This window comes from Ostrinia nubilalis, chromosome 1 (assembly GCF_963855985.1).
Source record: "Ostrinia nubilalis chromosome 1, ilOstNubi1.1, whole genome shotgun sequence".
Lineage (NCBI taxonomy): Eukaryota > Metazoa > Arthropoda > Insecta > Lepidoptera > Crambidae > Ostrinia > Ostrinia nubilalis.
In genome coordinates, this window is record NC_087088.1 from 6540570 (window position 1) to 6568422 (window position 27853).

A 27853-nucleotide genomic window follows, 5' to 3' on the forward strand; every position below is an offset into this window, starting at 1 on the left:
CGGTGTTTCGTCGGGCCTAAGGATGAAATATTATAGGTGTCGCATCTCGCCCCGCCCTATAATGAGGCCCATAGGAATACGAAGCAATATCTTAATACCTTGGCCCGGGGTGACAAATACACGGTATTCGCGTGGAAACTGTAAATAATTTATAACCTCGCCTTACGGTGTTTCCCCACGTTGACAGGCCGAGGCCGCCAAGGTAGCGGCGAAATATACGGGAGTTAAGTAAAATTATTGCTGATGGTAATGAAACCTCCACTCGGCGGCTTAGCGATCCGCTGAGCACATCAAAGATGTTTCGGTATTCGATAAATATTCAGCTAAAACAAACTTGCCCTACGCTGACGAATGTTCGGTATGATTTATGAAATTCGTTATTAAGCATCTTCACCACTATTGAAGATCAAAGACATGGGTGTAGTATACACATATAACTTCAAAGTACAATAACTGGTGATAGTATGTTATAAATAGGGCGCGTCGCGTCGCCCGCATTAATTTATTTAGTCATGGAAACAATCGTTGCACCCTTAAGAGCTTCGGCAGTTGAATATGAAAGCGCTCGTAAAACGCTCGTAAAGACGTGTGACGGTGTCGGCGCGCGCGCGTTTCGAGTGGTCGGTGTAGGTCCTTTGATTTGTTTAGAGCAGCTGTGACGTGCGTTAATAACTTAATTCGTCAGAGTCTATGGCACGGGAAGAGGGTTTTAGTTTGTACATGTGCGCAGGCGCCGCGGAAATGCGACTTCTAATGCGCGAGCGTCAAAGCACTCGACTTAACGCGACTCTCCGCTGAACGATTTGTGAGCTTCGGCTGTTTAGTATATTTAGTTAATTGAGTGTTAAGATTTGGAGAATCGTTTGACTTTTATGTCGATAAACTGTCAATAGGATTTACAGTGTATGAAGACTATACTTATTAATGTGTGGATTAAACACTTTTATAGCTAATTTGTTGTTAATTAAGTTTATAATGTACTTCTAAAAGGTTAAGCTCGATCGAAGGCCAAAAGATGTACCTACATATTTACGAAAACTTCCACTCTTTAAAGTCTCATTTGTAACTGTAGTTTTTAAACATGTTCGTATAAAATAGAGCATTGTTGTTATCAAACAATCACAAAAACCTTACTTCTAAGGTTATTTCGCGAGATGCGCTCCTAAAATCTGTTCTCTTCAGTATTAACCGTTTCCGTGACTATAAAATTAACGCCAATACTACCCACTCCCATTTAAACTGTTGCCGGTAAGAATTCCCGCTTATAAACTCTCACTCCGCAGTTTAGCATTCAACTACTTTTCAACTTGGTCGTAGTTAGAATTCACTATTAAACTCGAAACAGGAAATCTCGGGGCGGTTCTTCTACTTGTTAGTTTAGAACACCTTCGCATTAATTATTCCGGAGTGCAGGTGCTTCAATGTCACTGTTGTGAACTGTCATAATTATTCTGTATGCGAGGCTTGAGTGTGACGTGTAGTGATGTGGTGAGCGTATGTTGACGATGTATTCGCTGTCGAGTTCGAATTGGAGAAGATGTCACTTATTTTTTTTAACTAAGAACCTAAGGATGAAATATAATAAGAACACGATGAAACGATTAACAACCGATTTTGTCATAAAAATTAACCCCCTTACTAATAAAAAGTTACACAGTTGTTGAACACTGTTTTAAAATGACATTTCCATACTAAACGTCACCTTTAAAACACTGTTCAACGAGCGTGTAAGTTTTATAATAAGGGGGTAAGTCTTTAGGTTAGGATTTGAAACCCAGTTTGGCGTGGATTAACGAAAAAACGGAGGTATGTGTTTAACACAATCTTACATTATAGTCCTAGTTGGGCTTATTCAAAATTTAAGACTAGACCGAAAATAAACAAATTAAACACTTATCACTAGAGCTACCTATCTTAAATTCCTGCCTCTCATAGACTAGTAAAATTCCCATCTTGAGTGTCATCTCAATCAAACAGTTCTTGAGTCAGAGAGTACGTTCGCCACATCACTATGTGAGATGTTCTGTCAAAACGCTACTTTAGATTTAGATAGTGGTCCGTAATAATTCAAATCTCGCCTTGGTAGCCACTTCACGGGTTGTCAAGTGACTCTACATCTTACTATGTTATTTTTAAGAGACTTCGAACATAAATTGAAATTGAAAAACAATGTTGTTTTTCGAAGTAATTAGTTTTGGGTACATGAGTTTTGAGGCCTGTGCCGTTTGTATTAAGGTATAATGTATAATTTTATTAATTTTCATTAACTTGTTAGTAATTATTACATTTAGGAGCGTTTTTTTCAACTGCCAGCAACTTTTATAAGGTAGTTTGTCCGTCGAGTAGGTCTTATATTTTCTGAATCATGGTCTGGAAACTGTAGACCAGTGGAGTAAAATCTCTCTTCGTTTCTTTCTTACTCATAAGTTTATCGAAAGTAAAGAAAATAATTTTCCGTACTTCAAAATTTTCCAAAAAAATTTTTGTAGAATTTTGATTCTTCTTTCGACCGTCTTTGAAAATTAAACCTTTTCTCTTGCCAAAAATAGTTTGTAGAAAAGTTTTCAAAGTGCGGACCGTAGTAACGTTTCTATAAATATTCAAAGAGTGTAGCAAGCGTTAAAACCTTAACGATGTTCTTGTATTCCTTTGGTGGTTCGTATAATTGGAGACATGCCCACAGTTTTAGCAATGGGTTCGATGAGCAATACGATCACATAGAAAAGAACTTGAACCTTCATTTAAAAGCAAGGTTCAATTTAAGAAGTATTGCAAGAAGTAATAGACTAAGAGCTAGTGAACGCCAGACCTACGTTATTTTATAAAGGCTGAAAGTTTGTCAGCGCATGCTCCCAACATAGCTAAGAACCATGGCCAAACATGAAGTTTCGGTCATGGTGGCTTTGGCAGACAGACGGTACTAAAGGTGTGTAAAATACCAACTTAATTACGTCAAAGTATAAAGGCTGATTTTTTGATATTTCCTTCAAAATGTTATTAGAAATGACGTCATTAATTGACAGACACCTACCATGGTGGCAGCCCTTAGACAGACACCTTAAAGTTCATGAAAATGTAGTCCTACTTACGTCATACTATAAAAGCTGATATTTACATAAAATATTTGAACTATCATTTGATGAAGTTTCCTCATCAGCCAGACACTTCTGATGGTTCCTTCGCCTTGCCAGACAGCTTTTAGGGTGGCTGAAAGTGCGAACGCGAGGCACTATAAATATTGTTTTTTGTACTTTTTCTTAAGTTACTCAAGTATTTGAGTCTGTAAATCATCATCTCATGTTGATGAGCTGATGATGGAAGGTAAGTACAACTCCTTAAGGCTTAGGAGTTGGAGGACAATTCTTTAACCAGTATATATAAGTATAGTTTCTAAAGTTATTTGGGTGTTTGCATCAGCTAGTCATCATCCCATGTTGGTGGAATCAAATCAAATCAAATCAAATTAGTTTATTGCAATTGTAGGTACATATCATACATTGATGGATCTTAAATTTAAACGTAAAATTGTTCAGCTACAATTTGCCAAGCAGATGGCGTGCAATATACATATAAATGGTTACTTAATACTAATACCTGTTCATTTTATAATTTAACATGCAAACATTTAATTTTTATGATCACATTTTTAAATTGTCCAGGAGGAATTCGTTAATGGAGTAGTATGTCTTCTCAACCAGAAAGTGAAATAATGCATTTTTAAAGGAAATTAATTCTTCTTTATTTCTTATGTTGTCCGGTAACTTATTGAAAATACGTGGTGCCATGCCCGTGACATTTTTTGTGAACAAAGCAGTCTTATGTGTTTTCGAGCATATTTTGTTTTTATGACGTTTACTATTTAATGTCTCAAATAACGATAAGTTCTTTTTAACGAAAAGACAGATTTCCTGTATATAAATACACGGCAGAGTCAGCAGTTTCAATGACCTAAAGTGTGGTAGACAACTATCGGTTGGTCGCAATTTGCACAGAGCTCCTTAACGCTTAGGAGTTGTAGGATAATTCACATCATGCTCCCCGGCGGAACTACTTTTGATTTAACTAGTGTAAGTTTCTAAAATAAATCTTTGAAATGTCTATAAAATTCTAGTCCTATTTAAAAAAAAACTATGTCACAGGTTTCGCCGTATTTTGTTATTGAAAGTGGTTGCGCTGCAGAGTATCCTTCCAGCGAAACCATCACGATATATCTATTACTATGCATAGTATAATCAAATTTATAGTATCAAGTAATACTATAACAATTCTATATTGAATTTGACCACCAAATCCTCACTAGAATTTATATACACGGAAAATGTGGTGCCACAAATTGTATCTTCAAAATAGTTGCTAAACGCCTAGAGTAAAGTTCTTAGCAACATTAGCATTAACATAGGTAATGATAATGTTGCTAAGAACTTTACTCTAGGCAACTTTCAGAGGTAATCACTTTAAAATTAGGGATTACCTAAGCCTTAAGGAGTTGTACTTACCTTCCATCATCAGCTCATCAACATGAGATGATGATTTACAGACTCAAATACTTGAGTAACTTAAGAAAAAGTACAAAAAACAATATTTATAGTGCCTCGCGTTCGCACTTTCAGCCACCCTAAAAGCTGTCTGGCAAGGCGAAGGAACCATCAGAAGTGTCTGGCTGATGAGGAAACTTCATCAAATGATAGTTCAAATATTTTATGTAAATATCAGCTTTTATAGTATGACGTAAGTAGGAATACATTTTCATGAACTTTAAGGTGTCTGTCTAAGGGCTGCCACCATGGTAGGTGTCTGTCAATTAATGACGTCATTTCTAATAACATTTTGAAGGAAATATAAAAAAATCATCCTTTATACTTTGACGTAATTAAGTTGGTATTTTACACACCTTTAGTACCGTCTGTCCGCCAAAGCCACCATGACCCAAACTTCATGTTTGGCCATGGTTCTTAGCTATGTTGGGAGCATGCGCTGACAAACTTTCAGCCTTTATAAAATAACGTAGGTCTGGCGTTCACTAGCTCTTAGTCTATAAGATTTAAATGTGCAGAATTCAAATCGATAGGTATTTCTATATTTTCCTGAAAAAATTAAATAAACCGATAGTCAATAAAACTTAGAAACAACTTTTTTTGTTATAGCAAAGCTAATGAATAATCTCAAATCATTATTAAATGAAACAATTAATTTACTCCCACAAAAATACAATGAAAATAGTATAACCAGGGCCGGATTAACCATCTCAGGGCCCCTAGGCACAGCTCGTTTCGGGCCCCCCTTTTTTTGTCGCGGAGGAAATGCTTTGCGCACCGTCACCACTGCCGGGGTAAACAGCTCGCCTACACGGCGGACCCTACACGCCCCCTTTGTGGGGGTCCGACGGGAATGGCCCGAAACGCCAAGCCGTTCCCGTCAGACGGAGGTGACAAGGGTGCCCCCGCACCCCCGGCCTGCTGGCCGCCACCTGGGGGCAGAGTAGAACGATCGTACAACCGCCTTCTCCACCCCCTTCTCCGCCTGCGGAGCGATGAGGCGAGAGGATCGTTCTCCCGCTCGCGCCCGCTGCCTCCTTCTGAAGGATGACCTCTTCGCAAAAGGAGGCGACCGCCTTCCAGCATCCTTTCCTTCCCAGCATGGCGTTGACCAGGCTCGGACGGAAGCGAAAAATCCCGGCCCACGACCGCAGTAAGGACACGGCGCTGCCCCTCCCAGCCTGTGCAGACCGCGAGGGTGTGCTGCACCGTGTCATCCACCGCGCCGCATTTGTGGCACAGCGGGGATTCCTCTCGCCCGATTCTATGCAGGTACGAACCGAAGCAGCCTTGCCCGGTCAGCACCTGCGCCAGACGGAACGTGAGGAACCCGTGCGGTCGTTCCAACCATTGGTTCAGAACCAATGGCGTCCAGGGTGCGGCGGCCAAACATGTCTTCCTTCCAGCGGTCGATCATGATCTCGCACTCTTCCTGCCTGACGGTGCCGCGTCGCTCCAGGGCCGGGCGCTTTCTACGCGCCTTCTGGTCTGCCATCCAGTGATAGATGACAGACAAGACCCCAGCTTCTAGCTCCCAAGGAGGAGTACCAGCGAGGACGTACGCCGCAGCGTGCCCTACCGTGCGGTAGGGCCTTGTGACCCTCTGCGCTACGGCCCGCTGGGGCCTGCGCAGAAGGGCAGCATTCTTCCTCTTGTGGAGTGCGTCCGCCCAGATTGGGGCGCCATACAGCGCCATGCTCCTCAGAACGCCGGCATAAAGTCGACGACACCTCGTTTGTGGCCCTCCCAAATTCGGGATGAGCCAACTCAGTGTGCCGGCTGCCTTGAGGAGGCGTGGCGCTAGCCCGCTGAAGTGCGGGCTAAAATTCCACCTCCCACCAAGCGTGAGGCCCAGATATTTCATCTGGCCTTTGACGTCGATCCTAACGTCCTCAACCACAATGTGGGCGTCGGGGCGCGCTGGCGAGGCCCCGGAAAGAAGAGGGCCTCAGTTTTCTCCAGAGTGACTTTCAGGCCAAGGCGTCGTATTCTGCGAGCGACTAATGTGCCGCCCGCCGACGCCAGCCGTGCCGCGGCCCCAAATGTCTTCCCCCGGGCAGTGACCAGAGTGTCATCCGCATAGCATATGACACTCATGCCCGCGAGAAGGACGCCCCGGAGGAGCCAGTTGAAGCCTAGGTTCCACAAGAGTGGACCGAGCACCGAACCCTGCGGAACCCCGCTGACTCCGCCGCGCCGTTTGAGCTGGCCGTCTCCGTTAACATACAGGACTTCGCGGTCCCGTAAGTAATCGGCCAGCAGCGCTCGAAGGTTGAAGTGCCTGGAGTATGGGGGAATGAGGGATGGTATTGAAAGCGTTGGCTATATCGAATGATACAGCCAACACACCCTTACCCCTCTCCCTAGCCTCAGGTGAGGCAATTTAGCCTCTGAATTGCGTCGACTGTCGACCTGCCATGTAAACCAAAGCAGTAATGCCAACGTTACGAAAATGATTTAGGTTCCACAATATCGAAAATTCGAAATATGACGATTGAATGTGTAAACCAAAATAAGGCGAAGTTTAGAGGTGGTTTGAGATTTTGTTTGTAAGAACTATTTATTAGTCTTAACAAATAAAGAAATTTTGACTTTGACTTTGTTGCTTAAAAATAATCTTTGTCATTTCTCAATCGGGAGTGCTGGGCCCCTGGTCATAGTGGGCCCCTAGGCACTGGCCTAAAGTGCCTTATGGATAATACGGCACTGAGTATAACTTGGGTTTTCAGACGCAATCTTCGCCGACAAACTTTCCCAAAATCTTTTGAGGGTCAACGAATCGTAACTCCATTAAAAGTTACCTTGTTTTCAGAGTAAACACGCCGCTCAAAGGAAGTCCTTAAAAATTAATGGAGACATCCTGATTACTCTAAAGATCCAAAGTATGCTTCAGTATTTATACTGCTCTATCTATTTTTGTTCGCGACAACTTCACAGTTTAATCTTTTAAACAGGGTTCTCTGAAGTTGAAACGTGTTTTTTTGGGATGACGATAATATAAATTGCAGTTACAAAACATGCGGGTAATGATTCAACTGTCGCCGCTTTTGTATTTATTATGACCTATGTGTGTGTATCCGACAAAAGGGAAACAACATTTCTAAAATCGTATAAACGCGTCAGATTATATGCATAAATTATTAGACGCTTTTGTTCAAAGAAGGCTCTCTCGGGCATTCAATTACTCGAACGTACAAGGAGTGCCCGGTCTTTTTCAGATGTTTGTGCTGGGGATTAGTTAGGGATATCTGTGTGCCGGTATCTCAGTGAGATAAGTACGAATATACGTCAACGTCGGACGGCTAAGCCGATTATTTTAAATGTATTCACTTTCTTAATGGAGGTCGTTTTTCACCGGCCCGCGCCCCGCACCGACTTACTGAAGATTTTTGGTTATGATCCGGTCAGTGACTGGCAAGCATTAATGTTCGTTTAGCCGACGTTTATTAAATCGTTGATTCACTACCGCGGGAAGACGTCTTAACTTTGATATTAAGGATAATACCCCCGAAATTCATAACGAACATTATCAGATTTCGGAGGCAGTTTTAACGTTCATCAGAGTTTACTGATTTTAAAGAGCACTCATTATAAGACTCGACTTCAAGTTTTAATTGGAACTAAGTCTTACTGGACATAAACGTTTCAGTTAGAATCTTGGTCTTGTTGAACGGAGTTAGTGTTTCAGCACTTATTTTGCTCAAGCGCTTATCTTTTACGGCGCTGTCAATTTCTTCACGGAACAAAACCTATAGTAGAAGCAACTAAGCTCTTAGTTTGAAAGCTCACAGCTCGTTATATAAATTGCAGTCTTGCCAGTACTTTGTACGAAAAATGTACTATTTTTCATCGAAAGAGCATTTTAAATCGAGTCAATTTTCTGGTAATCGACGTCTATAAGGACCACACACGGCTTACCCGAGAATGAAGCTCGAATAGCTCAGGAGCTGTTATTGAAATGAACCAAAAAATAAAGTAATAACGGTGGCATAGGTGCGCCCACCTGCCCGCTGACAAATGCCTCTCCCAGGGCGCTCGGGCCCAAATAATATACATATCATTATTTTGCCTCGTGCTCCCATAAATATTACTTACAAATTCGCCCATCCTACTTGGTAATTTTTCAAGAAATAACTCAAAGTGAGGTGACGAGACGAAAATAAGCAGTGGCGTGCAGTGATGCATTATTGATGGGTGAGCGAGGTCACGAGGTTGTACGGGTTAATGGGGCTGTGTTTTACAATAATCGTTTTATGTTTATGACTAAAAAAATGCTAGATAGAATATAGCACCACTAATAGACGCACGCATAATAACTTTAATAGAAAAAAATAACTATGAAGCTAAATAAAAACTAACATAAATTACAAAAACCAAGTAAAAACTAAAAATCCTCCCCAAAATAGTTTCATTTTATCCGCGCGTGAATTTCCCGCACTATTTGAATTGACCAAAAATAAATATTTGTTAACACTATAGCGCTCGTATTTGACCAAGTATTTAAATGAGATAACTTAATTAAGTGACGAGCTTAAAAAAATGAAATATGGAACTATAAACACGACAGTCACAATATTCAACCGACATAAAAAATGATGTCTTACTGCGTAGGCGACAAAAGCCAGACGAAATAGGTACTTTTTACGACATTTTGCCAACTCAATAGGCAGTCGTTAAGAATTGTAAAGGCAAGTTTTTGGAAAATGGAAAAAAGTGTTGTTAGAATAGCATCTTCGACATTGATTAATATGTAGTCTTTGTGTTGCATCTATACCTTCTGCAAATAGAGGGCTACTGCCATTATTCTATTGAACGTTATAAATGATAGTTTACATCTGATTTTTATTGCTGAGACATAAAAAATCAGCAAAGCAAAAAGGCCTTCCATAAATACATGTAGAACAGGCGATGGTACATCAAGCGGTTCACTGCGGCTTTATATCTTAATGTCTTGTAATAAGTGCCAATTTACAACACAAAGGGATACTTTGATTATGCTGTCGACTAGCTAGAGCTGCTAGAGTACCTACTAATAATCAACTACCATCTAGTTATAGTTTCTCTTGATTATTTGTTTTATTTCGAGGAGACTTACTTATATTTTTTTGCCTGGTATAACATCACGAACCTGCTTACAAATTAAAACTCCCCCTTTAGCATACATTTTATTAGTTGTATTTAATGGCTTACACACATAACATGCAATATAATAATAAAATCCCATTAATTAACCAACAAATATAACAAAACAAATCGCCAGCTGTTACTGCTGAACCAAAGACTGATTTCCGCGTTAAAACAATACCATGACACGTATTAACGATTGCGGTACGTTTTTATTTACGGTCAGTTCACACAGGCTGTTTGCAGGTGGGCCCTAATTAATTGCTAGGTGGGTTCCTACCCCTAGCCCAGGGGCTCCCAAACTTATTTTGTCTACTGCCCTATTCATCACTACATAGTATAAAACAAAGTCGCTTCCCGCTGTCTGTCCCTATGTATGCTTAGATCTTTAGAACTACGCAATTGATGCGGTTTTTTTTAAATAGATAGAATGACTCAAGAAGAAGGTTTGTAGGTATAAAACATGCATATTATAGAAATATACATATTATATAAAGAGAAAAGCCGGGAAACTCCATTGCAACCGTGCGAAGCCGAGGCCGGCTGCTAGTTGAGAATATTTTTTTAGCGTCCCCATTTTTCACCTGTATAAAAACCACTATATAGCTTCAAACGCCCCGATTTTTTTCTGGGTCTCTTACCGCCCCCTTTTGGGCCTGCACAGCGCCCACAAGTGGGCATTATCGCCCACTTTGGGAAAGGCTGCCTTACCCCTAGAGGGTGAAATTAAATGTGTACTTTGCATTTTTCACCCGCAGTCGCCGCATGCCGGTACTCGCGTTGTAATTAATAATAATCTAAATTGTAACCGGTGAGGTAACGTTGGGCGTAAAAGTAATTGTAGATTTGGTGGAGGGGTAGTGATCAAAGGATTAAATTAAAAAATGTTTTTGTGTAGTCTGTATAGAGATACTTAAATAACAATACAATCTTCCATATAATAAGTGAAACTGAAAGTAGTATGTTTATTATTAGATTACTAATTAGGTTTCGAAATAATTAACTTTAATGTAAAAAATGTAATAAAGGAAGATACACACGTACAGGAACTTATTTACAAAATGAAAATTGTAAACATAAACGACCTTTTTCTCTGGGACTTTAAGCAGCAACTGGCTTATTATTTGGCCGTTAATAACTAACTTTTGTCCCAGCTCATTTTATTGAGGCCATTTTGAAATAAAAAGCCTTATCACTTAATTAGCAAAGCCTCATTTTAATAATCCAAAGGCTTTTAATATTTGACTGTAACTAATTACTTTAGGTGCAAACATGAAACAGTTAAAATGTTAACGTATTATGTATATTTTGCGCTCGCATGTACCATGTACAGTCAGCGTCAAATAGTTCGTTACACCCAAAGTAGCCAAAAAGTTCGCAAGTCTTTGTTACAATTGGTATAGGGTTTGGCTGTCAACTTTTTGGCCACTTTGCATGCCACGAAATATTTGCTACTGACTGTACCACGCGTCACCCCTCGCGTGTGAGTATTCACAACATATCGCCGAGGTGGGGTCGTCGTATCACTTGTCTACATCACATTACCGCGATATTACAACTCATCGTAGTTCGTAGCTTACACGCTTTGCTAGCTAGCTACTGATTTTGTGCGAATTTTTGGCTGAAAGTATACAGTGGAAACGCCTTTAAGCAGTAAAGAGTTAGATTTCGACTCTACGTGTCGTTTTGTTGAGTATATGTAAACACCTAAGGAGTTCTCACTTGAATTTTCATATATCTAACCTCAAAAATAAAAAAGATAAATAAATAAGTGAAACAGATTCAAATCAGACCATTTTGTGCAGTAATTCCCGTAAGAAGCTTTTACAATTACATATTTTATAAGACTTTTTAAGTTCTTCTTTGATTAAAAAATCAATTATTTACTGTATTGTTAAGACTTAATAGTATCTAATTGAAACTTTTACGCATTTTTAATAACTGCTACGTTCGTTTCAAGCAAAAGACGTCTACCTAATATGTAGCGTGATAAAGTCGCGCTTTAAAACTCGCCACAAAGTTGCGTCTTCTCGTTTACTACTCTTGAGTCACTAGTTTGTCAAACTAGTTCTATATGAGCAGCTGAACTACAACCATTAAAGTGATTATACAATCAAATTGCTGCATCTGTATCCAGGTGTTTCACGGTTGATGTTTATTAATACTTCTTAAAAAACCCGAAGTAGCTTAATGCTTAGTTACGGGAGTAAGTGCAGGTGGTAGTAATGATCGGCGTCCATGTGGAGTTAGCGATTCGATGCTACGTTTTTCGAAGAAGATTTACAAGAAATTGTTGTTTAATGACTGATAATGTAGTTTCTGGTGATGTTTTTTAGTTTGCAATTAAGTTTGGCTTGATTTTCATATTTTAATTGATAGTCAAATTAAAAAGTTAAAATTAGCGAAAGGGAAATAAAAAATTGTTTCATACGAGAAACAAAAAAATATATCGAAATTAATACCTGCCAATCATTTTTGAAAGAGTACCATGAGTAGGTAGCTATTTATTTGAAAATATGAAGCCTTAGGTATCCCGTCTAGACCGCGTTGTTAACTTAATAAATCATTTTTAAGTCTACTAATATTTTATCTTGTTTCTAAGACTAGTTTTCACAAGATACTTCAGTCTAATCCACTTCAATCTCGCCGTAAGCCCACCCAACAAGAAAAAGTTGTCGCGCTTGCCTCTGACTCACAGCAATACATTTAGCTTCCCCAGTAGACGAGCTGCCTTAAACTTATAAATGCAGGTGTATAATTATACGACGGAGCTTCATGAGTGTTATTAAGACAGCACTCTCGGAACTCGAGTCGCGTTTTGTTTTCTCAGAACAAAATCTGAATGTTTTGACGCCTGAGATCCCAAGACCAGTCATGGTTGTTTTTATTTCTCTTCGTACACATGTTTTATTTTGTTAACTGTGACAGATTTACTCGGAGCCAGTGGCGCGACACATTTGCCAGATTAAGCTTCGTTTCGCGTCAGAAAGAAATATGTAAATATTAAGGACGTCGGTAAAATCACGTTCTATCTCATGCGGCTGAATAGTGATATATTTTTTTTTCATTGCTTTTATCAAAAGGGCTATCTTTTCAAAAGCAGTATAATGTACGATTTATTACTATTCAAAATATCTCACTTACGAATAAACAAGCTTCTCAATAAGCGCTATCACACACGGTAATTCAATACGTTTATCATTGCATTCACACAGGCCATAAATAAGTATGGAGTCTAGATATAAACTGCGGCTGCGGCGATACAATCAGTGAAAAACAACCTGTTCCGAATAGAATACGCTCCGAACACAGTTCTGTATGTAAACGTCCAGGTTGGTGTGAATAAATAAGCATCCCACGCCGCCTTTAACGCCGTCCCACGCGGACAAAACACTTAATACAAACTCGCCGGACAAATCTATAAAAATATAACCTAATAAAAAGGTTTACGTTCCCTTCATACGTGCCAGAGAAAATAAACTCGACCGCTGGAACTGGGTTTGTGATTTTTGAACGCTCTATTGACAGCAGTCGATTGATATTAAAAGAGTTGATGTATTCGAGTTACTTTGTTTTGTATTAAAATGTATTGTAAAGTCAATCTTTCAAAGGGAGATTTATTTTATTTGGAAGTTGGTAAGTACCTACTTACAATATTATTACAGAATCAATCTAAGATAAAATGAAAGGGTTGAAAAGTTTGCATTGTAAAAAAATACATTATTGTTTTGATAAGAAATAATGTTTGATCGCACTTTACTGTTTTTAACTCAGATAAAGCTGTAGACTGAAGCTATTTCATAAATCTTTCTAACTGTCAGTTTGCTAGCACCTTAGTACCTATCCAAAGATTTGAACAGGTCGATGATAGTTTTATAAACCATTTGGAGAGCTATTCCAATATTAGAACTTGGTGAAATTCAATTTCAGTCCGTGATTTAATGGATGATTCATTAACGTTTCTGAATAATGATTAATTCGTTAAATGTCTATTAGACTATAATGATCAGCATTATTAATCAGAAATATTAACTTCAACTATGTTTACATGACTATCTTACTAATATTATAAATGCGAAAGTTTGTATGGATATCTGGATGTTAACATGTTTGTTACTCTTTCACGGAAAAACTGCAGAACGGATTTTGATGAAACTTTATAGTATTATTCTTTATAACCCAGAATAACATAAGTGTAGGCAATAATTTATGACGATCTATCATAAACTAAATTTCACGCAAGTGAAGCCGCAGGCAAAAGCTAGTGAAGGTATAATTGTATAATAATAATGTATTTGCATGGTGCATAAGCGCATAAAAATGCTTGAGATTTTAACTCTGCCGCTATAAAAAACGTAAATACCTAGAATCTAAAGGCGTGCATTTTAATAAAACTACCCTAACAGCTATCTAGCCCAGTTTAAACAGTTGTTCGTACTTTAATGAAATCCAGCAACAGTCTACGGCAAAGGATTTCGAAGTCGTGATTCTTAAAGCGATGGAAAATTTAAAGAGTTTTCAAAAGAAAATTAAGGCGCCGACGGTGTTGGTTCCTAGAGTCTGCATCGCAACGTTGTTAGGCACGGCGCGTTACCTCGTTAACGGCAGCAAAAATTTAATTTCGAATTTAAACTTAAATTCGAAATATGAATTATTTACGAACTCTGAGTTTTTAAGAAATGAGCTTTGGAAGCGAAATAGGGTAACTGAATGGTGTTTGCGTAACGAATTGTGAAAGGTGAAAAACTTTTTTATTTGCCTACTATTTTGAGTTTTACTTTGGTGGCTTGCAAATAATATGTAAATAATTACCCCCTTACTAATAAAAAGTTTGAACACTGTTTTAAAATGACGTTTGGTATGGAAATGTCACTTGGGGTTGGGGGGTCAATATTTAGGGGTTTATAGTTCTGATAAAACATTAATTCTGATAAATAAAAATAAACTTCAGCTCAAAAAAAAAAACTTTTTTGCTACGGAACTCCACTAAAAGTCAGTATTTTCCCCAGTTTCCCAGTACGGAACCCGCTAATGAGCTGGATTGTTCGACCGAGGCTGCACCTAGCCGCTTAATTATTAGGCGAGGCAGAATATGATAACTGAAGGAAACTGCCGGTATGTCGGCGGGAGCTCATTAAAACTGCTAACAAAACCTTTTTAGATTTATTTTACTTGAAATACTATAGCTAATCCAATCTGAACTGATTTAGTTCGACGTTTTGACACGCGCGAGCGTTAAAGAAATGAGTTATGATGGCTCGCGGGACTAAAGTTATAAGTTGACCGTAACCTACGCACTTTTGGTAACCTACTGCAGACTACGGTAAAATATGGCAGACTACAGTGAGCTACGGTAGCTATGATAGATTGCTTCTTTGAAGAAATTTGAACAAGACATAGTACCTATTTGAAATATTTTTTGTTTCTTGTTACTGATTCTGTATACTATACTTACTATGGTAATAGCCTTGTTTGAAGAATTTGCCATGTCTACGTTTTCCTGCGTACATTCTCGGAGCCGTCCCACGCGATGTCTGACGTCTCATCTTGGAATGTCAGCTGTCAGTGTCACTTAATAGCCTGTCTCTTACAAAGCGTTCCGATTTATATTTCAACAATAGTTGCCTAAATCTAGAATTGGGTTAGCTACCAAAAAATTGCTTTCGACAGCCCGTTACCTACTCGTATTTTGTTACAAACATTCTGTATATTTAATAGCTTTAGATCCATCAAATTAGACTCTATTAAATTCGACTGTTGTTCAATCTTCGAACGTTTAAAATATATAAATATATTTTATTTACAGCTTCGCTTGTTTTCGAAGAATGTTATTTACGATGCGAATATTAAACTGCTTCTTGAACATAAATACAAGTACAACAATAAGTCAAGTGAATGTGAATAATATCTTAGTAAGCTTAAGTTTTTGTAGCTCAATTATCTCTGTAATATCATAATTTATAAAGTGATATAGAAATCAAATGCATAGTACAATCAAATCAATCATTGCTTCTTTTAATAGGTATGTCTTGTAAAAGACATAACCCTCCTTCTGGCATAGTCGGGTAAATATACGCGGTTACTAGCTGTTCTCTTCGCTCACCAGATAAATGCCTAAAGTTAAAATTAACTGGCTCATAATGAATAATCCGTAAATTAAAGAGGTCATAGAGCCGCGTTATAAATGTGTAATTAGAGACCAACACTGCGGTTATGCAATGCATATTAACCACTTTAAAGGGTCAATCGATACGTTAAACTTAGCCCCATAATCATGGCTTACAATACCTGGTATGGTAGGCGATTTGAATAATAAACACAGCTAGACCATAGCTCGGGTGTGCTTCGTTGGTTATTGTTTGCTACTTAGATAATAATTACTAGCATGGATGATAAATAGGTTTAGTTAGAAGCTAACTTAACGAAAGGTTAGTTAAAAGCAAATAAAACGAACATTAAATTATAGCCTATGTGTTATTCTGGGTTATAATCAATAATACTGTAAAGTTTCATTAAAATCCGTCCAGTAGTTTTTTCGTGAAAGAGTAACAAACATCCAGACATCCAAACTTTCGCATTTATAATAATTAAGCAGGATAATAGATACATAAATCAGCTTGACTAGCACAAAAGTCAAAACCCACAATCATAACCCTTTTTCACCGCCGATAACCAATCGGAACTAATAGTAAAACGTCCCCAAACCGCCATTTATAGCGATATTTCAATTTATCACCTATCCATCAAGCCCCCGAACCATTGTTATGGTGTAATAAAGACATAAAGGCCCCAACAAGCGTTATCTGCCGATCGACTGAGCAGCTGTATCGGGCGGTTAACTAATGCAATTAAGGGGTGGTCCGAATTTTGGGACCGATTCGAATAAATCAGATGACATCGATAAGGTTGACAAGTTTTTTGGAGGATATCGATGTTTTTAAATTGGCTGCGGTTGATGCGCTTTTTCGAGAACGTTTAAATCCATGTTAGTAACATGGATTTCATTAATAAGATTTTGTGAATGGTTTAGAACTTTAGAGAGACGAAGTTTCTAGGACTGAAATACTAGCTCAAATAAAAGCTCCTTTTGGCACAGTCAGTTAATTAGGTGCTACAAGATTTTATGTGGAATCAAGAATGTGAGAGATAAATACTAAAGCCCTACTAATATTATAAATGCGAAAGTTTGTATGGATGTCTGGATGTTTGTTACTCTTTCACGCAAAAACGCTGCGGGCAAAAGCTAGTAATTCATACATTTTACTGACATCAGATGAAAATAGAAAATAAGTATCCAAAGTACAAAGCGGACTGTAATTTGTGATTTCTTTATTCACAGAGTTCGAAGAACAATGTCTCTTGTCCTTTAACAAATTTAGTGTCCACTCTTTTATAGAGCACCCCTTTACCCAAAGCGTTGTATTAAAATAGATGCTCGTCTGCCACGATATACGGCCCTGATAAATTCCCCCCATTTTTCTCCCGCTCACGAGCCGTCAGCGTATAAATGCTTCGAGTGTCTTTTTTTGTACAACCAACCGGAGGAATTACGGCATTAATCAACCGAAATGAACCTTTTAGCGAAACGTCAAAAGGTTTACAAAGATCTCCGCGGTAACGAGGCGCGTTTAAGCATTATGGAAACAAAAGAAACTTTGGCCGGGTATCCGGACATCGGTACGTGTTTTGCGTCTTCCCAGTACAGACAGATCAGCAATTGAGTCGGAATTCGAAGAAAGTTGTTCATTTGTTTATTTCGGAGGTTCTTTTTGGTTCATTTCCAAGATTAATCAACAATTGATGAGAAATAAAAGGAACGTTTTTTTCTGACTGTTATAGTAACAGTCATTAAGGGTTCATACTCAAGTCAATAAGGATCTTTGTCTTAATTTGTTTCAGTGTGAAGATTTTATTTCAATAACAGAACCTTATTTACAAGACAATCAAATCTGTATAACCAGATTGCATCTAAATTGGCTTGACCGAAATAATCTTTAATAAATAATGTATCAGTGTACGTGTCATTTAGACCACATTCCAATTATGCCTGCATTCGCTCTCCGTTGCCTACGCATAAAATTAGATCATAACCCCTTCCAAATACTCGTTACCCTTTGTACAAATCGTGCTGTCTGTTCCGTGCCGTGATCGGCCTATGTTTCGACGTAGCGGTCGGCGCGCGCTTTCTCTTCTTTCTGATAAGCGCACTCTTTGTCTATCCACATTAATTCCAGCCTGTGATGTAACCTCGGATTGTTAAATTGATTGTAAGCGTCTATTCACTCTTTCTGTCGGCTGTTATCAGCGATAAAGCGGCGACGATTTAAAAGAGCCGGAATCCGTTTGTCATGGACATTGCGGGAACGAAATAAATGACCAGTTAGTGATATAGCCAGCTGGGTTATAAATCTTCACATTGTTATGTGCTTTCCAAAAAACACCCCTTACATTTTGTAAGATAAAGATTATCTCATTTATTTATCCACGAAAATAAAAATAAATCTTTTATAAAGCAACAAAAGAAACAATAGCCAACCCATAACAGCGTCTACGAGTAACGTTCGATTTTTCCACAATCATATTTTGCGGGGCAGTTCGAAATTGTTCTTCGTAGGATATCCCGGAATGAAATCTAAATTTCCTTTTGGCGTTCAAAAGCGACGTTCGAATTCCCGCTCCTGGTCAGGTGTACCCGGTCCGGCACCGGTCGCCGAAGCGCGCGTTCCCGGTTGATTACACCGCGTGCGAGAGCCGGGGACACCTGCGCCATCTGTGCGCCGACTTTTCTACCCGCTTTGTTTTCAAATTCGGAACGTTCCGAAGTTTTATCGACGATGCGGGCAACGTTTGACTTCCTCAAATGCTTACGATCAATTTTTATCTTCCTTCTTCCTCTAATTTTCAACTATTGTTTCAAAACGCTCACGTAATACTTGTATAACGACGCAATCATAGCCTGACCTGAAGCTACAAAACTACGGAAAGCTAATTTAATGGCAATATTTTCTTTGGGCCTAATTTGTTCGTGTTTTTCTATCATACTTTTGGAGAAATGAGAAAGAAATCGAATTATGATGATCTATAAAAGATATTGCTTGTTTATGAAGGTCTGCGGAACGTCGGGGGAGATTTTGTTTTATTGATCCCGTAACGGTTGTAAAGGCCGTCCAATGGTTATAATAACTCCTGTTATAAACGTATTAAATATAATAATAATAAATAATACTGACGTAAATGTTTTGTGCCTTTAATCTCGGTTATAAGTGGTTTATTTTAACCATACATCTTCAGATGTATTACCTATCAGACAAAAAAATAAATATTTTGTTATTTATTCTGTTTAGATGTAGGTACCTACTTAAATAATGATGTGTAATTTACAAAACTAATATAAATGTTATTTATATACAAAATACCTAGGAATACTAGATCAATGAACCCATTTGTAAATAAAGTTTTTGTTTGTTACAGGATTTTCCCCGAAAATTACACGCCCCATCAAGCTCATGACTCCAAGAAAACAGTTATAACATCAAGTTATCTGCCTAGACTTAGGTAAGTTCTAACATTCCATCCTATTTAAAACCATTTGAATATTCAATGCTATGAGTTTGAGCTGGTTCTGCTGCAATTAAAATTGATTGCAATCTTTTTACTTGGATTGTAGGACTGTGATTAAGAGATAAGAAAGAGAAAATTCTTTTATCATTTCTAAAAGAGCAAACGAGTACAAGGCGTTAAGTTGTAAAGGAGAGCTGTAAGTGTCTTTAAAAAAGACAAAGATGAAAATGTCTATTGATACAAACAAGATTAAAACCTAAAGATGCTACAACCTACAACCAAAGGGGAGAAGCATTAAAACCAAATTTCACAACGGCTTTCTTAACTCATCCGAGTAAGGCATAAAATGCCATCAAATAGCTACGAAAGGGGTAATTTGTATCTTTTTTTCAATAAAACAACACCTGTGCACGGCCATTTGTACTGTGCGCCCTCAAAGCTGGAAGTTTTATAAATGTACCGCTATTTGTACTGAGATTGAAAAACTGTTTTGGCTGTGTGGCGACGTATTCTGCTGAAGTGCTGAAAATATTGAGGGATGGGAAAAACGCATGTAATGTTATAATAATGGTGTTATTGTTATTGAGTTAGGTTTGAAAATTGCATAATTTTATTTTTATTTTTTATACAATTACACCTTGCACTCACACACTTGTAAACAACCAATGTCTACCAATTTATGGCTTATTAATATGCCCATTGAAAAACGTATAGCAATCATTTGAAAATATTGGTCTTTTACAGATTTTTTTTTACCTAGCCTATGCCTTGGTCTCACAAAAGTTTCTCACAAAAACTTTTTATTTGTCAATTAATTAAATTACTGAACTTTGTACTTCGTTAATCCAAACTATCTGTAATAATCAACACAGTTATTACAAATAGAAAGTATCCAGTAATTACAGAGTGCAATTAGATTTATCATAACAAAAGTCTAACAACTGCACGCTACATTAAAATTAAATTACATACAAACAATGTGATGGATTGTTCATTCATTAATATGGAATCATGTTACATTCGGCGTAATTAAACAAGCGTTATCTAAATATGGCCCATGGGAATGGATAAATTTAAATGCGATTTTCGTGTGCACTAGTTGTAAAATATTTATATAATATAAAAGCGAAAGGTCACTGACTCCCTCACTCATCACAAAATCTCAGAAACTACAAGTAAGACACTCAATTTTTACATGGGGGTAAGCACCTTTTAGAAAGTAGGTGCTCACTAAGAATGGATTTTACGAAACTCTACCCCTAAGGGGGTAAAAGGGGATCCACGCGTACGAAGTCGGGGGCGGCCGCTAGTACATTTACACGTTTCATTTTCATGTAATATTTAGTAACAATGGCAATTAATCGCCTTTATTTCTCAGACAGTTTTGTAAGGAAACGAAAGACGATATAATAATGCTTTTGAATTTGTATTTTCACAATTTCCGGCATCGCAAAAGAGGAAAATTATGTAATATTCAGTTATTGTAAACGCCAAATTGACTAAGCATCTACTTAAATATAAAGGTACAAAAGCTTAGTGATTTCAGACATATTTTTATTTTTGTGAACACTTAACAGTCATAAGAAAATATTAAAAAACCTTTACTAAAATTCCATTACTTGAGCAGTAGCGGGAACGTAATATTGCGTAAAGTACCTCTCTAAGATTTAATCCTATTCAACATGCCTGAGTGATCGGTCACTATTTTACAAACTTTCCTTCAAGAGAAGCTCTTATTCTCTCAGCCAAGAGGCGCCTATCTAAAGTACTTACTATTAAGTAGGCTCTTGAGTTGTGAGAAATAGGTCACTCTGTCCAAACATTTACATTAAGCTTCAGAGATTGATGTAGGAAGTTTTCAATGAAAGGCGAACGCTTAGCAGTGGCATGCCAGTGTCAAATAAACAAGCTATCTAGCAGCTAATAAATGGGCACATTTATTTTTGCTACAACTCAGTCATTTGTTTTTAAGAATCTAAATGTTATCTTCATTTTTAGAACGCGACGTCTTTTGTTTTTTAGCGGCCAGAAAGATTATTTTTTTATTTTTGTAGACCTTAAATGCTTTAGTCATTTGTTTTTTAGAACTTAAAACTTCTATTGCTAAAAATAATAATATTAATCGAAACAAGCTTATTCGCGGATATTCTTACACAGCGATGACAGAACACAGAAACATAAATTAGCAGATCATTTTTCAATGACATCCTCTTAGGGCAGACATAAGTCTGTGATTAAGCGAGTTCTGTCTGTCATGAGGTTAACGAAAGATGAAAGTTATTAATAGTAATAATCCTATCTAACTTTCTGAAATTCTATGTAATACTTCAATGACCGATGATACTCATGAAAATTGTTTTATAACATCAAAAACTGTCTCGTCTCATGTGTCAAATATGACTCACAAATATTGATTTCTGTTTTACTCGATATTTCAGAGTGTGATGTAAAGGTAAAGTTTACGTCTTAAGAATTCATTTCACGGCTTAAATCTTGTTACGTTGATACATGGGACACATACTAATCGACCCCTATTATTCGTAAGAAATAGGTGTAAATCATTCGAGGGTTCTGTAGTAATTCACTAGCTCTACCTTCATAATATTACGTCTAATTTTTAAACGACTTCAAAAACGAGGAGGTTCTATGTTCGACTGTATGTAGCTATTTTTTTCTATGTATGTTCACCAACTACTCCGTTAATTGTGAACCGATTTTAAAAATTCTTTTAAAGACATGATTATAGTTTGATACAGTAAAAAGAAATAAATTACAAACATAAGCAATAAAGTCGAACAGTTTTTAATATCCAAAATAGATAAGTAGTTAAATCAGTTCATTTAACTCGTATAGTTCTGGTAATTATTTCATTTTTAATTACAAAATATTGAATTGCATAACTTTAGAAAAGAAAGGGTAAATAACAAGGGGTAGATTTATTAATTGTAATATGAATGTGTGCGTAGTTTATTTGGGATGAACAAACATTGCTATCAAAGTTTTAATTAATTATGTTACTTTGTAAATATTTGAATGGTATGGGTTGTTAGTGATATTCTTAACAACCAATTTCGTGGTTATGTCAATACAATTCCCTTTTCTTTTAAATAGGAAAAAGTTTTTTTAATCATTTTTGGTAATCTAATTGCTAATGTCCCTGTTAACTTCTCGCAAGTAAGCTACGTAAACCCAATATTATTTTACTGTTAAATCATAAATTACTAGAACGCAATCTTTTTACTTAATTTAGTGTTTTATTTCGCCTCCTAATAATAGTCTCTATCATTAAAAACACTTTTGGAACGCTTTGGTCCTGATTTATTTTCAATTTCTTGCTCATTAACTAACACAATACTACAAAAAAACACGATACGTATAAAGAAAAACACGGATTACTAATGTTTGGTCAAAATTCGTTTCCCAAATTATCACATCGCAAACAACGTTTCGCAAATTTTCATTTGGCAAATTCTCATTTGGCAAAGCAACTTATTGCAAACTTTTAATTCGCAAATGTCGTTTTTGGCATATTATTGTTTAGCAAATTATTGTTTGGCAAAGTATGGTTTGCCAAATGTTTCATTAGGCAAAAATATTTCACGATAAACTATTTACAAAACAATTTGATTTGTGCATAGAATGGAATACAAATTAGCTTGTGGTTATTATTTTGTTTTAGTGGGTAGTTAATATAAAATTTGTTCTACATTCATTTCCTTATTTCATTCTTTTTATCGAAATTTCCAAATGATTCATTAACAATAGAGGTGATTCTAGCGCTCGGCGGCCGCTGCCGCGGCACGCTTCGCTCGCCTTCGCGCATTATGGGTCACTGTTCTAACCTAACCTAACCTACTATTTTCTGTAATACCTACTTTTTGCAACCATAAGTATGTGAACAGTAACGGTGGGTAAGTATGTGAAGTGTCAATTTGACCAAACAAATTATTTGGGATATAATATTTGGCAACATAAAACATTTGCTATATAAACATTTGCCAAGTAAAATTTGGCCAAATGATAATTTGACCAAATGAATTAGTTGCGAAAAGTACAGTTGCTAAAGGTTCATTTGGGAAATGAAACTTTGGCGATAAGTTGTTTGCGAAGTGAAATTTGGCGAAAAGTAATTTGGCCAAAGGGAAGGATACCGAAAAACACATTTTTCTTACAGAGGTTTGCTTGAGCGAATGAAATAAATACAGAAATTGTTTTATTATTTTCGTATGAAACTTTTAGGTTTACTCTGAATTTCGATTCAAGGGTGCTAGTTCAATCTTTGTAGACGCCTGAATTATTGTTTTGATCCCACTCCTAGCAAATATTTAGCTTATTACTTGAAGGTAATATTGAGGAGAATAAAGTTGATAATAATACACAATATGGTTTTAGAAAATAAGTTATCCGTTTCTATAGTAAAAATATTTTAACCCCTAATCCACTGCGGGCATTTCGTACCCGATCGCATCGCATTCGATAAATTGGCAAAAATCCACAAATTGTAACGTAAATGTAACAAAGAAACTACACGCCTTACGTACCGCCCCATTCGAATTCACGTCAAGTCTACGTATTTGTAATTCAGCGGAGTCCCCACGCGTATTGTTTCACCTACAAATGGTTAACCCTCTAGTGCCCGGAGTTTTGCAGAGACGTTTTATCTGCACTCGGTCGATAAGACCTGTATGTTCGGTATTTGCAATTGAGGTACGTTTCACTGCCATTTTAGGTTATGTATTTTGAAAAGTTAGCGTATTAGGAATGAACGCATTATTTACTTTGATAGTAGGTACCAACTATGGACCAAATCAGGTAAATAAATTGGTTACGACAAAAGTATTGAACCCAAAGCTCTATACATAAATTGTCACAAGAAATTATGCAGTAGGTACAATAATTCACCTAATTATAAAAAAACAGAATGGCATTTAAACCTAAATATTAAGTTTTACTCGGTCACATAGGTCAATTAGATATAGTCAGGTTAGGATAAGTAATTTTGTTTTAGCGTAGGAGGCTTCTGATTGGTAGCGTCGCAATTCACTAATGACATATCCAAGACCTTTCCCCAATTGAAACAAGTTAACACTAAGCAGTGCGTGAGTTTCCAGCTTTAATTAGACGTGAAGTGTGTAAGGGTTAAATTGAGGTACAAAACTGTATCGAACAATGGTTAAAATGTAGGTTAGGTGCTTATTCTTGAACTTGAACGAGTTAACTGTTTAAAACATTAAAAAGAAATAACCAAGACTAAGTAAAATTAACTTAATTTAATCCATTTGCTCTCTAAACTTAGCAAGCTAAACTTCGGGCTATTATAGTTATATTATAATTATAACCATTTAACATGAAATTTTGATAACGGGAACCCATTGTTTATTCCTATAAACAACAGTATAAAACAATAACAATCACTTTAATTTTGTGAAAACATAACAAACTGCTATAGCCGCCATATTGGAAGCAATCAAGATCTATGTGTACCGAAACTATTATTGGTGTAATTATAACAAACGTAATCGTTAACGTAATTGGCAATGATAGTTACGAGCTAAATCTAATTGTTATCGTTGTAAGAAAGTACTTTAATTACGTGTAGTTTTATCCATAAAAATATTTAACTACATTGAACTCTACACTACACATTTAATATTTAATGAAGTAGAGTCCACAGGGGCAGAGTTCTAATAATGATTTAACTGCCTCCAATTATGCCCTAAAGTTATACAATTTTGGTACGTTTATCTCATTTGTTAATGTCACTTTATAATAAAATTATAATTTGTACTGTTCTAACGTAAGTCTAGTAACCAACCAACTGGTCATTATGGAAATCATTGGGGGAGGCCATGTTCAGCAGCGGACGTCCTATGGCTAAAATGATGATGATCATGAATTTAACTCTTGTGCCAAATACTTAATCATTTGTCTTTCTTCTATCTTTCTTTCTTTTTTTCTTTTATAATTGTTTTCTGTCAAAATGTTGTAAAGTATTTAATTCAAAATGTTTTCTGATTCCGTCGAATATTAGATTAGATTATTATCACTAAGACCGTTTGTGTGAGCTAAATTCCCACCCGCTCGAAAGCCCTGCAATTTGGGGGCGAATCTAATCTGAGTCAGCGAGGACAAGCCACCAACCGCTTGAGATGACGAACGTCCACGCTGAGATGTGCCTCTTCATTAGGGAGGGGAGGATGGCTTTATGGGACAATTTGCATTTACACGAACCCCGCACAGATTACGTCCGCACTTATCCACCCAACGAAATGAGAACGAGCAAGCCTTTGTTTATGTTAGACCAAATTTTTCGCTCGCCATTTGTTTTGGCGGGTCATCCCTAAACCAGGTTTTCACCGAAATATTCAGACGCTTTTCTCTGACTTTTTTACGGTTACCATTAGCCCTGAGGTCCGACGGGTTCACTATTCGGAATTTCCGACGCACTCAAAACTTCGAGACGTCCGAAACAGAAATTAAAGCTCATTATGTCTTCGTGTTCGTTGAAGTTTACCAAACTCCTTAATAGGAAAGTCTGGAGCTTTGTTTTTACCGTCAAACTAGTGAAACCGCGTTTGAATTTAAGCTGACAAATTTTTAGTAGAATAATCTTGAAAAGAAAACAGTAAATGTTTAAGCATTCATTTATTAAATGGGCATATGACAGCCATATACATTACACAAGCACAACAGAAATTAGAAAAGCCACTAGATATTTTAAATACACTACTGAAAAAAATATTACAACTAGCATTTTCAGTTTTTTTTTTTTTTTTTTTTTTTTTTTTCTCTTATATCCGTGGTCCCAGCGGCAATCTGTAGGGAACTACAATAATCCACTCCTGTGTCCGTTTGCACTGTTCTTTGTCATGGGTAGGGTGGAGTCCAGTGACTCAGTTGCCCTCAGTGGTCATGGTTTCTCAACTGTCCTGGAATCTACTAAGGAGACCCCTGACACTAGCATTTTCAGTGACCCTAATCCAATATTTCTAGTAAAATTAAACGACATAGAATCCAGATTAACTGCTAACAAAGCATGTTCAAAATAGCTGTTGGCGAAAAGCTAAATTCGGAACAAAGGCTGACACCACAAGCGCTAGGGGATATTTCGGAATACCATTCAGTAATCCCAGCTGGCCCGCTCTCGGATAACCACCTTTGGATGGCCCTGACAAAACCATGTCGATGCAAGAACATAATGTCTGGCTTGGAACAGGTTAAGGCTCTCTGTCCACTAGAGCGAGCGGAGTGGCCGTGTATTGTTGGTCATTGGTAAAGGAGTGAGAAGTGTGTTATCGACCGATGTGAGACGATGGAGATTGATTTAGTTTAGTTGTATTTTACTAACACAAATGCATGTCTAGAGTTATAAAAAAGAAATTTTCAATTAATTTATCTATTCCAGGAATCACGCTTGCTTGCTTGCTTTACAATAGATATACAAACAATAGACATTACTCGTAACATTCTAATTGAGGTTAATTCTTTATTATACACGCCATTTTGTACGAGTATGTTTACGTACCTACTACATGTAAGCGTCAACCTTAGTTAACCATATGAACCAATAGTAACTAAAAGAACCAATAGTGAAATCTCCGCTCGCTCCAGTGGATTAGAGCCCCAATACCCGCATTCGCCTATCGAGAAATCTGCGGAACAACGAGCTAGCCTAGTAACCTCACCTATCATGCTATCAGAACTGCCCTGCGACCTGCACCAATTACCGAGAACGGTTCTTAGTAGACCGATAAAATTTTATCGTTCAAGTTCCATTACGTAATGCAGAGATTGTTCCATTATAATGCATAATAGATCTGAAATTGTGAATTTGCATTTCAATGGCTGTATTAGTGAACCAATTAGGTAGTTGGCTGTTAAGCTTATTATCTATGTACATTTTATGTGGTACATAATTGAATAGATAATAATAAGCTTTGTGTCTCTTTGGCAGTTTCATAGACATACAGCTTACAAATAGAGCACAGAGATTGCGTCTTTGTTGCATTCACAATCGATGTCGTTTTGTCACCAAGTTAGTAAATTTTGTTATCCAATTTCTAACAGCAAATTGAATAACAGTTCCAAACATGGCCGCCGCTAATAAGTCAATCATCCGAATGTTATCGGTCTTCGAACTACGTACACCGTTTAATTACAGGAACCACATACCATATCCAAATTATTAAGTTCAGCAGGGGCATAAATATTCATTGCGTACGATCGGCCTATTTGCCGGCCTGTCGCCGCCGAACATCGACACAAGCTGGGACACAGCCTAAATTAAACAGCCAAATCAACTAAATACAAAAAAATGCAAGTAGGAGTTCGTTAATAAGTAATTTTGAACTGAGGAGAAAGAAAAAAAGAAGAAAGAAGAAAAGTTGCCATAGAAATAATTATCTTTAAAATTCATGTATGAATGAAGGTTTTCTGTTTGCTCTACAAATTAAACTTTTTAACAGATACCTATTAAGACACATTATACTTTAATCGCCAGTAGTAAGAAAGTTCCAAGTGTATTTAGAACCAATGCGCAATGTCACAAAGAGATGTAGTAGATGTGTCTACTAGTAGTTGTTCATACGTATTACGTACTTAAAAATTAATAAATTGTAAATTCGACTTGTCAG

General features: G+C 37.2%; 1 protein-coding gene across 1 annotated transcript in view; it reads left to right on the forward strand.

Annotated features, from left to right (window-relative positions):
- Positions 1-27853, forward strand: part of LOC135087917 (protein artichoke-like) — an 80334-nt gene that overhangs the window by 37502 nt on the left and 14979 nt on the right. The window contains exon 2 of the mRNA XM_063982775.1: positions 19131-19214. The gene's annotated coding sequence lies outside the window, so the exon portion shown is untranslated. The remainder of the gene's footprint in view (positions 1-19130; positions 19215-27853) is intronic.